General features: G+C 37.9%; 1 protein-coding gene and 1 long non-coding RNA gene across 16 annotated transcripts in view; both read right to left on the bottom strand.

The window, feature by feature from the left end:
- NPAS3 (neuronal PAS domain protein 3) overlaps window positions 1-13,406 on the bottom strand; it is an 876,176-nt gene that overhangs the window by 419,252 nt on the left and 443,518 nt on the right. The window lies entirely within an intron of this gene.
- Window positions 6,309-12,457, bottom strand: LOC134760071 (uncharacterized). Its single transcript, XR_010136958.1, has 2 exons — window positions 6,883-12,457; window positions 6,309-6,849 (listed from the first exon to the last, which is right to left on the bottom strand). It is a non-coding gene; the product is annotated as an uncharacterized LOC134760071 (long non-coding RNA).

The following is a 13,406-nucleotide window of genomic DNA, read 5'->3' as shown; positions in this document are numbered from 1 at the left end:
ATGACTTTGTCATTATTAAAAATACCTTAAAGGAAACATATATAATTTCCAAAACAAAGCACTCACGATGATGAAAACTTCCTGACATAATTGTTCCAAATGGCTAACATTTGTATGGTCCAAACGATTTAATAATGATCATTTACTTGTTTTGAAGTACTATTGTTATTTACCTCCTTAGAAAGTCTTGCCAAGAGTGTGTGATATATCTCACAGAATGCCAAGATACCAATCTTTTTGGAAGACCCACAGTGCCTTCTGCAGGAACAGTGCCTTTTATTGCCTCCGTAAAGCTTGAGAGTCTATAGCATACCTAGAGGTAGTGCACCCCATAAAGGTGAGAAGGGAACAACGTGTTAATAGCGATAATGATGAAAATAGCAGTGAAGGTATCAAGTATGAAGCCCCTACTATTTGCCAGGCACAATCCACAGGGCTTTACATGGATTATATTACTTAATTCACATGTCACTCTTATGAAATATGCACAATGGAAAGTCTCTTAACCACTGCCATGAAGCAGTATCAGGAACAGATTGCTAGGTTCATATTCAGGTTCTATCATTTCCTATCTCTATAAATTTGAATAAGTTCCTTAGCTTTTCTAAGTTTTAGTTTCCCAATCTGGAAAGAAGAATAAAATACATTTTGTTTTTGTTTTCTGAAACATGTCTCAGCTCCTTCTCCATTGCAATCTCACTAGAACCCCCAGTTTGAGCCTCAAGTTATAACTTAATATAACCTTTCCCCATGATTATCACAACCACTACCTGGTTCTTCCTCTTGCCTTCAGAGTCTATTTCTCCCCCACCCCCATTCACCTGCCACAGAAATCCCAATCATATTTCCAAATTAATTTTTTTTTCACGAGTGCCTACTTCCCTGGGAGTAAAGCCCAAATCCTAAGCACTGGCATTTGATCTCAACAAGACTGACATTCTCTCTATACTCAACTCCTGCCCATCATGCTGAAATCACTCTGGGAATATCTGCACCCCCTCTATTTCTTTGTGTTTCTTGAAGGCAGGGGATGTTTTACTTGTTAGTAGCTCCATGCTGGCACGGAATAAGCACTCAAAAATACTTTTTGAATTAGAATGAATATCATGCCAATGCCAACTTTTCTACAGCTCCTACACCGCATTCACACAGGACCACTTCTCCTGGGGTGTGTCTATCCATCTTTACTTGGTAAAACCACATTCACCAATGAAGGTCCTACTCAAGGTCACACCCCTATGGCACCTCCTCTCATTCTACAAGGTAGAATTCAATAGAGGCTTCCTTCACTCTTTGACTCTATCATGACTAGTTTAGCTTCTAGTAGATGTTATCACATTTATTTATTTCTATATCTGCTTCCTTAGCCTGACTGAAGAAATCTACAAGAACCAAGACTGTGACTATTTCTTGGTATTTTGCACCATCTAATTGTAGGGTCCAGGACTCAGTAAATAATGACATAAATCAATATTTGATGAATTAGTATTCAATTTAGGGCATAATAAACAAACCATTATTTCACTGAGAGGCCCTTGTGATATGGGACCCACCACCACTCCAATCTTTTATTCTGGGGACTAGAAGGGCTTACCCTGGCATTGCCCATTTTCCACAGCTCTGTCCTTCTCCTGCCCTTCTCCTGCCCTCTCTGTGGGACTTAGGGATAAGTGCAGGCAGCCCCATACCTGTTAAATTTCTACATCTGGATGTGTGAGGTGAATAAGGACAGGAACCTGCTTTGATAGCCTCCCAAAGTGCATGTAACATCCTGGGAAAATCTTCCATCAAAGTAACAGAAGTAACGGGTATTTAGGCCAAAAAAAAATGGGTAACTGAATACTGTGGCTGAAGAGCAGCATAAAGGTTCTCCCTGACTAAGCTCTGGGCTCTTGAGTTTTGCCAGCATTGGGGGATGGAGTTGGAGGAGAGGAATTTTTCTTCACTAGGGCCCAGTGCCACCCCAACATCCAGCCTCGAATACCTGAGCTGCCTCTGCGGAAGCGTGGCCAGCCATTCCCCTGAGGAGCTGACAACACTGAGGTAGCTTAAAATGATTATTACTCATCTGACATTGAACAGACTAAACTCAGGGTGCAAAAGGAATATAAATGTGTAAAAATTTGGGTGGTATCAAAGTCAAAATTATGAAGGCCCCTGTCCTAACTTGAGAGATAGGTGACTTAAAGTCCTGGTCCCATGTGGGTTCCTTCATTTCAATGTAAATGCCTCAATATTAGGATCAAGGGGCTGACTAAATCAACTCTGACTTCCCCCCTTAGATCAAGAGGAATACTACAGCCTTGGCCACATCCCAAACTGACAGAAACCATTTAAGAATGACCTAGAAATGTCATTAATGCTAAAAGCCTATACTTTCCATGCTAGATTATCTGGTTGCAAAAGAGAAATTGGAATACATAGTTATGAACAGCATGAAGACGCCCACCTGATTCTCATTAACGTCAATCACTGTTATGCATTATCTTGCAAAATCTGTGAACTTCCATAACAATGTTTAAAGCTTTGTAAATGTTTTTATAATTTAATAGAAATCTATTATAATGATAAAATTCAAGAAATACAGCAACTTTTGGAAACTTCTGAGCCTCCAAAACTGTTGATAAATGGATTCCCAATACTGAGAAAAATAAAAAACAAACATCACGAATCTTTTTCTCCTCTGCCTAACTTGTTATCCATTAGGAACTGATGATTTCAATAAAGATAGAAAGCTACATTAAAAAAAAAAGATTGAAATTGAAAGTGGATACATAAATTGGACCCCAGTACATACATCTGCCCATTGGTCATTGCTGTTTCAGATACTTGCTGGAGATAATAACAAGAGATAAATCTACTCACTCTCTTTTTAAGAAGGATTCTGGGGAATGAAAGAGATGAAATGGTGAATTGTTTGTGCTGAATCATTCTCCTTGACATTGGGGTCATTTTGATGAGATAAAAAGTACTTACTGAAAGGCAAATACTTACAGTTCATAGACTTGTGTCTCTGTCCCTTTTTTCATGTAAAAGGGTAGAAAACAGTTTATTGTCCCTATTAAATTTGTTAGCCAAATCTCCATGATAGAATAAGTACATCAAGAGTATACTGCACTGATTTAAATCACCGTCCAAAATTATTTGGTCCTAACTTTCCCTGAGCACTACTACATTGGCCAAAAAAAAAAAAAAAAAAAAGAATCTCAATTACAGATGTGTTCAAGTGCACACACACTTATCTGTACGTATACATTCTTCATCACTACAACTTCCTTCCTACAATCAACTTTCAGAAATGAGTCAATGTGGATACTCAAAACCTTTCACTCATAGTACCCAGATTGGTCTTCTGAAAATTAGCTTTCATAAGGCCAGAGTCAGTGCTTTTGACAGCTGTCTTAGCAGAAAGACCCAGACATCTAGCTGTGCCTCTGTCTCTTCATGCCATGGTAGCTGTGTCAGTTTGGACGCTGACTAGTGACATAACCCGAGCAGATGCAGGACCCATATGTGCAACTCCAGAGAAGATTTCCAAAGCACTGGCATCTGGATGTCAGCTTGTCTTTCCTGGCCCTACAGCTGAATGTTCTGCTAGACCTGATTGTTTTCTCTGCTGGGGATCAGTCTGGTGCCTCCCTGATGTGCTCACTGGCACTGCCTAGACTTCAGTGTGTTTGAAAACAGTGAGGTACATAATTACCTTACATTGCAGCACTCCAGGAACTTACCTGTTTTGTCCGTTTTAGATACTGAAGTCTACCAAGGGAAACAAAAACTACTGGTGCTATTTCTCTAATTCTTAATTATTAAAGTTTTGTTTGTTTAACTCCATTGAATAGAAACATAGGGTGCAGGGTCTAAAACAGCTATGAGCAACCTTGCATTTATATACACTAAGTTTCCAACAGGGAAAATTAGTATGATAAGAAAATGCATCGTGGCAGATAATTTGTGTCTGTTTTTCTGATTCTGTGGCAGTTTCTCCACAGCACGAGAACAGCCGTGTGAACAAAGGCACCTACCCCCCAAAAAGGCAAAAAAGGGTGGTCATCTACACATCACCTCTCTTCACTTGCTCCTTTTCAAATAAGCCATGGGATGAACTTTTCCTTCCAACTGGGAGCCGCAAAATGAAACGAGAAAAAGAGACACTTGGCAAATGTGAACCATCATAGATTAAAAATGCTAAAGCCTTGCTCAAGGGAAAAGGATAGCTTGATAATAAATTGACAATGACGCGTCCTCCTGCTCATCTTCGCCAGCTTTCCTAAAGCGAAAACCTTCTTCCTCCCAAGACCAACCTACCCTTACCAAGAGATGAGCAGCCTTCTCCATCCCAACGTGTGGCCCAGGCTTCCCTGGTAAAGAACTGGGAGAAAATGAAGTTTGTTTGATATAAACTTCATCAACTAGATTCCTGGGTGGTAGATGTCACTGTGATACATAAACTGGTATTTCTGAGAACATAAAATAGATAAAAGATTTAAATAAAAATAGTAAAATGGGATTTTAAATTTTTTTTGGTTTTTGAGAGAGTTCTGCTCTTGTTGCCCAGGCTGGAGTGGGATAGAGCGATCTCGGCTCACTGCAACCTCCACCTCCCCGGGTTCAAGTGATTCTCCTGCTTCAGCCTCCCAAGTAGCTGGGATTACAGGCATGTGCCACCACGCCCAGCTAATTTTGTATTTTTAGTAGAGATGGGGTTTCACCACGTTGGCCAGACTGATCTTGAACTCCTGACCTCAGGTGATCCACCCACCTCGGCCTCCCAAAGTGCTAGGATTACAGGCGTGAGCCACTGCGCCTGGCCTACAATGATATATATATATATTTTTTTAAACACAGAAACATTAAAAACACACACACAGAAACATTACAATAATACTGTGTGAATACTTTAAAATGATTTAATCTTAAAATAAACGAAAATCTCAAAATCCGTCCATTTTATAAAAACTGAATTAAAATACAGACTTTAAATACAAAATCTCAGGGTTTTATTTCTTTTATATCCTAAGGTTGTTGCCTTCATTTTAAAATAAAATGGACCTTCCTTTATTAGCTATTAAATATTGCTTAAAATGAAGCTGATTGCTTCATTTTAACTTCAGCAAGACATCATTTCTAATTGGTGTTTTAAACTTTTTAATTTATAAAACATGACAAATTTCAATCATTGCTACTTTAAACACATAAATGGAAAACAACAAAGCCAAACACAGCCATGTACTCCTTCAGGAATATCATGCGGATTTCAAAGTTTTTTATTTTTATATTTTTTATACTCTAGAGAACAGCTGGCATGTATATTATTTCTAATATTGTCTTCTGGCAGAATAATTCATGTAAATATAGCAGCAGATTATAACACGCTCGAGATTTTAGAGGACTGAGGTTTTCCAGTTCTTGAAAACACAAAGATGAAAACTACTCCTGAGATTTTTTAGGAAGACATTCACTAGAAATGTTAGAAGGCTGACCAGCCTTCTGGAAGCTGGAAAATCTCTATTCTTTTGTTTAATATTCCTCCGAAGTGCATTCATGCAAAGCCTTTAGAAGGAATTGTCCTCTCTTTCAAAGAGGTTTGACTTGGGCACAGTTAATCATCACTGTGATAAAGCAATTAAAGGTATTCATAATTAGGACCAAACCAAATGTAAGTAATCAGAAAATTAAGGGGCAAATGACATTATAATGGGACTGTGTTTTCTTTAATGACCTCTTGGCTGAGAAGGACATTCTCGAATTGGTGCATGGGGACTTAGGTGCGTAATGCATTAACCCTACTAGGAGCCCAGCATGTAAATGTCTTCTTCAAGTGATAAGAATGCACCCTGAAATCAGTTACTATCACTGACTTTTTAATAATGCTGCCCAAAACAAAAGGGACAATTAACAATCAATCAGTTAGAAGTTATATGCATTATCTGCACAAATTTAAGTCAGTTCTACAAAGGCACTGAGCACCTACTAAGAGCACCACACTGTGGAAGACACGAAGATGAACAACACATGACAGCCGTCTTCAAGTTGCTTACAATGTAACAGGAAAACTAAGACATACATGAAACCATTTTGAAATTTTTTCACAAAAAACCACACATGGGTGCATGCATGCATGTATATCTAAATGGTGAATTTTTTTTTTTTTTTTTTTTTTTAAGACAGGGTCTTTTGCTCTGTCACACAGGCTGGAGTACAGTGGCACAAACACGGCTCACTACAGCCTCAACCTCCCTCAGCTCCAGCAATCTTCCTGCCTCAGCCTCCAAAGTAGCTAGTACTACAGGCACACACTATCATACCTGGCTCATTTTTTTTTTTTATTTTTGTAGAGATGAGGTATTGCCAGGTTGCCCAGGCTGATTTGAAACTGCTGGGCTCAAGCAATCCTCCCACCTGTCTCCCAAAGTTCTGAGATTACAGGTGTGATCTACCATGCCTAGCTGGAATTTTTAAAAATATAAATGGCAGGATAATGTGAAAATGATATTCTGTTTGCTAAATTTTACTTAATTATAAATGCAATTATTGGAATTTAGATCCTGTCTCTACACCTGCACCTTTTATCCCAGGTAAGGATACAACATTTCATTATACAGTTCTTGAAGGAAAGAACAATATCTACATATTACCCAAAGCTGCATTTGATGAGCCTTATATATAACAAGCTATAAATGCTTGTTTAATGTCAATAAACAGGGTCTGTTTTTTTCCTGCCCTAGCTAAACTGGTCTGCATTTCAGAGGAGGCTGGTTATATATACTTTCTAAAATGAATAATCTCATAAATGCCAAAATAATGTGTAGCAATCTCAGTGGAAAAAACTTGTCCCCCCAGCCCTACCTATCAATTACAATAATCCAGAAGGAGCCCTACCTATCAATTACAATAATCCAGAAGGATCTCCAAAGATCATGGAAACCCAATCTAATAATTTAGGTATTGATTGAAATAATATAATCTCTCTTTGGGTTAATGTTGTGAGTTAAAGGTCTCAAGGTTAACGAGAGGTGTCAGTAAGAAAATAAAACCTGGATTTTTTTTTTTCAATGCAACGAATTGTAAGCAGTTATTTTTCAATAGGAGAAAATGCAGCATGCAGAAGTGAGTACCCTCCCCAACCTCTGTTTTCATGTTAGGCGTGACATTCTTTGGGGGGGAAAATGACTTTGTGCTTTCTAAAGCTTCTTAAGTTTCTCTGAAAATCAGGCTAACTGCCCCCCTCCCAAACATAGCTGCATGAGATTCTATTAAATGCAGTTTTGTTGATGTGGCCCCAAATGATTTTCTCCTCTTTCAGTCTCTGCAGGCTGCCCCAAGTCTCCATGTCTGTTAATGACCTATTGCTTCTGTCTGATTCAATACAGCCCACTGGCTATGGAAATGGCAAGTCTCAGCAGGAGACAACAAAATGGTCAGCAAACAGGGCTGAGCCATGTCATTTTCCTCAAATACTTTCCGAGGAATGAAATGACAAGCTTTAAAATGTTGTCTTCTGCTCAGGGCAAATATTTCTTTATTAAACAAAAGTGCATGTCCTCTTGTTTCCATTCAAACCACAGCTTAAAGTATGTCACTTGAAAAACTTCCATTGTAAAATAATTTAATACCTAATATTTCTCTTATAATTCTTTTCTCTGTCACTCTCTCACTTCCACCTCAGGGTTTGAATCCCAGCTGTGCTAGCTAGTTACTAATAGCCGTGGGACCTTAAGCAAATCCCTTTACCACTTTTTCCCCCACCAAAAACAACCTAACTATATTGTAGTCTCCAGGTAAAGCCAGGTTAAATGATAGCAATTAGTCACGAATCAGTCATATAAATTCCCCAAACTGATTAGTAACCTTCCAGTATTGAAAATAGTTTGATCTACAGCAATCCAATTCCTAGTTAAAAAATAATATAGCTTAGCTGTGAATCCAGTGAAACTAATCATTGAACAGAGATAAGAGGTACCAACTGAAAGTACCAGGCCTGGGTACTTTATATTTAGAAAGATGTAACAATATCTTCCAGAAGATTAAATGCTGTCTAAATGCTGGATTGGGCTTTTACATTCAGTCCACCTAAATGTGATCTCAAGAGAGGATACAGTTGATCTTAACTATGCATTATTAAATAGTTACTGAGTTTTATCTCCTATGTGACTACAATTCTAAAAGTGTAATTTAAAATGTCATTGAACTATCCTTATGGATTAAAGATGCAATTAAAATAGTCATTGATATTATCATTTGCCTTTGTATTTATGTAGAACTTGCAGACTTACCACTTACAAAAAAATAAAAGAATTTTCTGTTTCTTTAGGTCAATTCTACCCTTGGTCTAATCTCTATACCAGATGAAATTTACTAAAACATTGTATCAACCTAAAATGAAGTAAAAGAGTAGATTACTTCAGAGGGCATTTTTCTGGCAGCCTAAAGGGTCACCTGCATTTTTTATATCTTTAGAATTGAGGGAAAGAGCTGCTCTGACCTGACAATTCCTGTAGCAGTTATCTAGCCTCATGGGAATTCAACGAGGCTCCTCTGTGAGGGCAGTCCAACCATTAGTTACACATTTTATTCACCCAGAACAACAAATTTTATAATAATTTCACTAATTCTCCCAAATGTTTATTTTTCGCAAATACACAATAAACATAAAGCAAAATAGCATGACATTTTCTTTTCTTAGACACGGTTCTATTGTACTGTCACAAAATAACACTGTCCCATGGATTACTTACCTTGCAATCATAAATTATCAGATCCTGAATTGGCAAATGTCTGAGAAGTGATATTCACAAGGAATTAAAAAACAGCTATTAAAAAACAGCTGGAGACTAGGTGACCAGGGCATCTGACCCAACTCCTGGGTCTGCCCACAGGTGCACGGCTATAGTTCAGAGAGGATAGAAGCTAGTAGTGAGTCCTATACCCTGCACCCCTCCTCCCCCAAGCAGGATCCCTACAGTGCCTTTCTTATTGCTTGGTGCCCACAGGTCTTGGTTTTCTGTGTTCTTTAATGAATATAGTATTATCCAGGCCAGGTTCAGAAGAAGAAAACCATTCATAAACATGTATCACCCATGAAGTACACTGGAAGGTACCTCTTAAAATCAGCTGTTCCTTCCACAACTGTTTTCAAGAGACGAGTCAGAATTTTATTTTGGTTGATTTACAAAAAGTCAGATACCTAATTTTTATTTTCTTCTCTTTGCTTATCTGTAATTTTTTTATTTTCAACATTTTTTTCCCCCACTTTGTGCAGTTTAAAGAGGTATTTGACTACACACACACACACACACACACACGAGGGATAACTACTTAAGATTCTTCTGTAATAATCTTTCTGTCTTTAAAAAGCTAGTGAGGTAGAATACAGATGTGACATTATAGTATAATTGTTGAATTATGTGTTCAATTTGGCTCTTATTGTATTTAGAGATCTTTTCTCAAAATAATTTTGATTTGATTCTTCTAAGCCACTTTCCTCAAGTATGTTCCAGACTACTACTAGTCCAGGATGCTCAGCTTGTTGGTATCTGCAATCAACTTAGTTTGAGAAACAATGCACATTATCACCCACCCACCCATTCACAATCTTTCCTCAAGCCTAAAATGAGTCTAAAAGGCTTGCAAAGTTCTAGAGACTGAGATGGGAGAGGAACACTGGCCATACTGACTGAGTTTTGGGTCCAAGATAAATGATAGTCAGCTGATGTCACCCCATTCCATGTCATTCCTAGCTGATGCTGGTAACAAAAATATGATGTCTGCTACCCCCAAGGGCTACTCTAAAGCCAAGAAGAACACAGTAATCTGGCAAAGATTTGCAGATATTTACACACATTACCAGAGAGGTATAAAAACCTACACAATAAGAAAGTCATTACTATTAATATTTGACATGTAACCTTATGATTGTTAGTCAACTTTGAAAATTGATACAGGTTGAATATCCCTTATCCAAAAAGCTTGGTAAAATAACAACTCAGTAAAAAAGCTTGGGACCAGAAGTGTTTTGAAGTTTTACCAAAAAACTTGGTAAAATAGCAACTCGAAGAAAAAAAAAAGCTTGGGACCAGAAGTGAGAGGAGTATTTGTATATATAATTATATATTTTGGAGATGAGACCCAAGTCTAAACACAAAATTCATTTATATTTCACATATACCTTGTACTTACAACCTGAGGATAATTTTATACAGTTTTTAATAATTGTGTGCACAAAAAGTTTTGACTTTATTTTGACTGTGTCCCATCACATGAGGTCAAGTGTGGAATTTTCCACTCATGGTCATGTCAGTGTCCAAAAAGTTTCATCTCTGAAGCATTTCGGATTTTGGATTTTCAGATTAGAGGTGCTCAACATGTAGTATAACTGTCTTTCTGTTCCACACTAATCTCCAAATAATTTGGCCATTCTTAGTGCCTGAGAAAGAATTATAGATATGTTCCCATACCTTGCAAACAATCTTTATGTCAGAATGCCCCAAACAAATTCTGCCTGATCATAATGAAATCACTGGTTTTTTTTCCTCCCCCATTTGTGACTATGCTAAGAGAATGCATAAGTCATTGCGAAGAGAAGACGCTCCAACTATTCTCACAGGGACTTCCACATAAACACCAAATTTATTTTTCATTTTATTTATTTATTTATTTATTTTGAGGTGGAGTCTTGCTCTGTCTCCCAGACTGGAGTGAAGTGGCATGCTCTCGGCTCGCTGCAGTCTCTACCTCCTGGGTTCAAGCCATTCTCCTACCTCAGCCTCCCGAGTGGCTGGGATTACAAGCACGTGCCACCATACCCAGCTAATTTTTGTATTTTTAGTAGAGATAGGGTTTCGCCATGTTGGTCAGGCTGGTCTCGAACTCCTGACCTCAGGGAACACCAAACTTAAAAAGGAAATATGTGTGTGGGTGGGATTAGTGAAGGAGGTGAACTGTGTGTGTGTGATCACAGGAAGTGACTTGCTCCAGGCTGGGTGATCTGATTCCCTCCTGTTGCTTCTAGGGTTCAGCCTCTGTGACAGCCAACTTTTCTTGAGTGCTCACTGAGCTGTCTATGTTGTATCTCAGCTAATACTGTGTATAGTCTCTCATCTAAACTAGGCACCTTTATGTAGTATCTCATCTAATTCTAACACTGTTTGAGGTAAGACTTGCTACCATCTCCATTTGGGGTTGAGAAAACTGAGGCTTAGACAGTTCAAATAAACTGCCCAAGTCCATATAACCAAGTGCAGAGATTCAAATCCAGGAATAAGTGATCCAAAAGCCACTAGTCTATGTTACATTGAACCATGTTGGTCTGTTTTCTTATTGCTCTTCTCTACTCACAGTGGGAATGCTAAGAGGCAAAATCATAACTCATTATCCATATCTCAGTATTTTCTGCAGTCCCTGATGCAAATTAGGCATGGAGTAAATATTTACTGAACTGAAGCTTAGTACTTTCAGATTACTGTTTCACTTTTCTAGAACCTGGCCACTTGAGGTAATTTATTTTGCAACTAGAAAGTCCCCATTTACTATTGCACTAGTTTCAGTCAAGTGGCCAAATACTATGGCTTTCCTCCAAAATGTTACCTCAAACTGCTTCCTTCCCCTCACTCACACTTCTCTCACTCTTTCTCAGTGAATGATGATATATGTTTATTCTGCAAATCAAAGTTAGCAAGGTAAACAAAAAAACCCCAGGGATACGTATCTGCCACATAGAGACATCATTATGAACATCCATCTGAGAAGTTCTCCCTTCTGATCCTGACATGGAAGGGTGCACTTTTTGGCCTGGCAGATGATGGATTTTGTGCAACGCACACAAGGAGAAGCATATGTGCATTAAACCGTTTCACTAGCATAATTTATAGCAATGGTCGATGGCTGGTTCTACCTTCTAGCTCTTCTGGATTTCTGATTGGGTGTTTATCCTCATTTTTTTTCTGAGCAAGTTGAGGAGGTCATGTAGTATGATAAGGAGAGTAATGGCATGTCACACTTTAGTCCAAAGGAGACTTTGATTCTGGAGTCCCTTTATAAACTCTTTTTCAGTTTCTTCTAAGTTGCCAATGAGAGTATTATGACAACTTCTTTGGTTTTTAAGAGAAGGATTTTCATTCTCAAAGTAAAAATACATTGTTATCACCAAATTTAAAATTTTTTACTCTGAACTAAACCTGAACTATCAAATAGATACATCAATGTAAGCAATTTATGTCATGTTCAATAAAGAATATTTATCCTGTTTTGAACCTGAGAGAATTTTATTGATAATGTTCTTACATTCCTGAAGTGATAAAGTTTCCGATAAGCATCAGGATTCTTCTTAAAAACTTGCACATTATTCTGGACCACCCAACACACAAACAGAAATACTAGCAGATGTTTCTCAAATGTGTTCTACATGTCAAGTTCTGTATCAAGCACTTTCAACTACACTATTTTGTTCAGTCCTCACAATCTGCCTGCCAGGAAAACTTTCACTACTATTTTCTCCATTTTAAAGATGAAAAAACTAAGGCTTAGAGAGGGCAAGAGACCATTGTGGGTGCACACAGTTAATAAATGAGCAACTGGGGGTTGGCTGGATGCCCAAATCCATGCACATAATGAATCTGTCATATACTCTCCCATGTCTGGAGATGTGGATACAAACTAAGCTTCTAACACAGAGCTGAGACAAGGCCCTGGCTCTGAGGTTAACTGTGACCTTGCCAGGTAGGATTTCTTTGTTCATTTTTTTATTTACCAGGTATTTCCTGACAACCTATTAAATGAAGGACTCAAATTTTACACTTTGAATATACTGGTATTAGTACTTGTTCTGGCTCACCTCTGGGGAAAAAAAGCATATACTGAATTTAGTAGAATTTGAGCTTTTCAGAGAAAAGTTTGATGAGCTATTTTTTCAGATTGTGACAAAGAAATAGCCCTAATATGCCCATCAGTTTTTATATATAACGAGTTAAAGCAGCAATAATTGTTTAAATAAAAGATGTTAAACTTTTTTTTACAACTATATAATATTTCCTCAAAATCATGAATATGATTTTTATATGGCCTAATAAGTTAATTTTGAATAAGAAATTATACTTTTCCCCTTAGGATTAACATCCGAAGGCAGTACAATATAGGGAAATAATGGTTTACAATCAACCCTTGTGTGATCCGGTGTGTCTGTTTTGAGAATGGAGATTTTGGTAAAGCACGCATTCTTGAGATAATTTGAAGACCAGTGAGATAATTCTTGGCAAACCACAATAAGATTCTCCAGTGAAACCAATTCCATAAGTATGAAACATTAATCTCGACAGAAACTAAATGCCAGAGTCAGAGTGATGCTTACGTCATTAAAGCCCAGCAACTTAGATGAAAGGCACATTGCCAGTAGACTCAATTGACTACTC

This window comes from Pongo abelii, chromosome 15, assembly GCF_028885655.2.
Source record: "Pongo abelii isolate AG06213 chromosome 15, NHGRI_mPonAbe1-v2.0_pri, whole genome shotgun sequence".
Lineage (NCBI taxonomy): Eukaryota > Metazoa > Chordata > Mammalia > Primates > Hominidae > Pongo > Pongo abelii.
The sequence above is the reverse complement of the archived record's forward strand: the minus strand, read 5'-3'. Positions and strand labels throughout refer to the sequence as shown.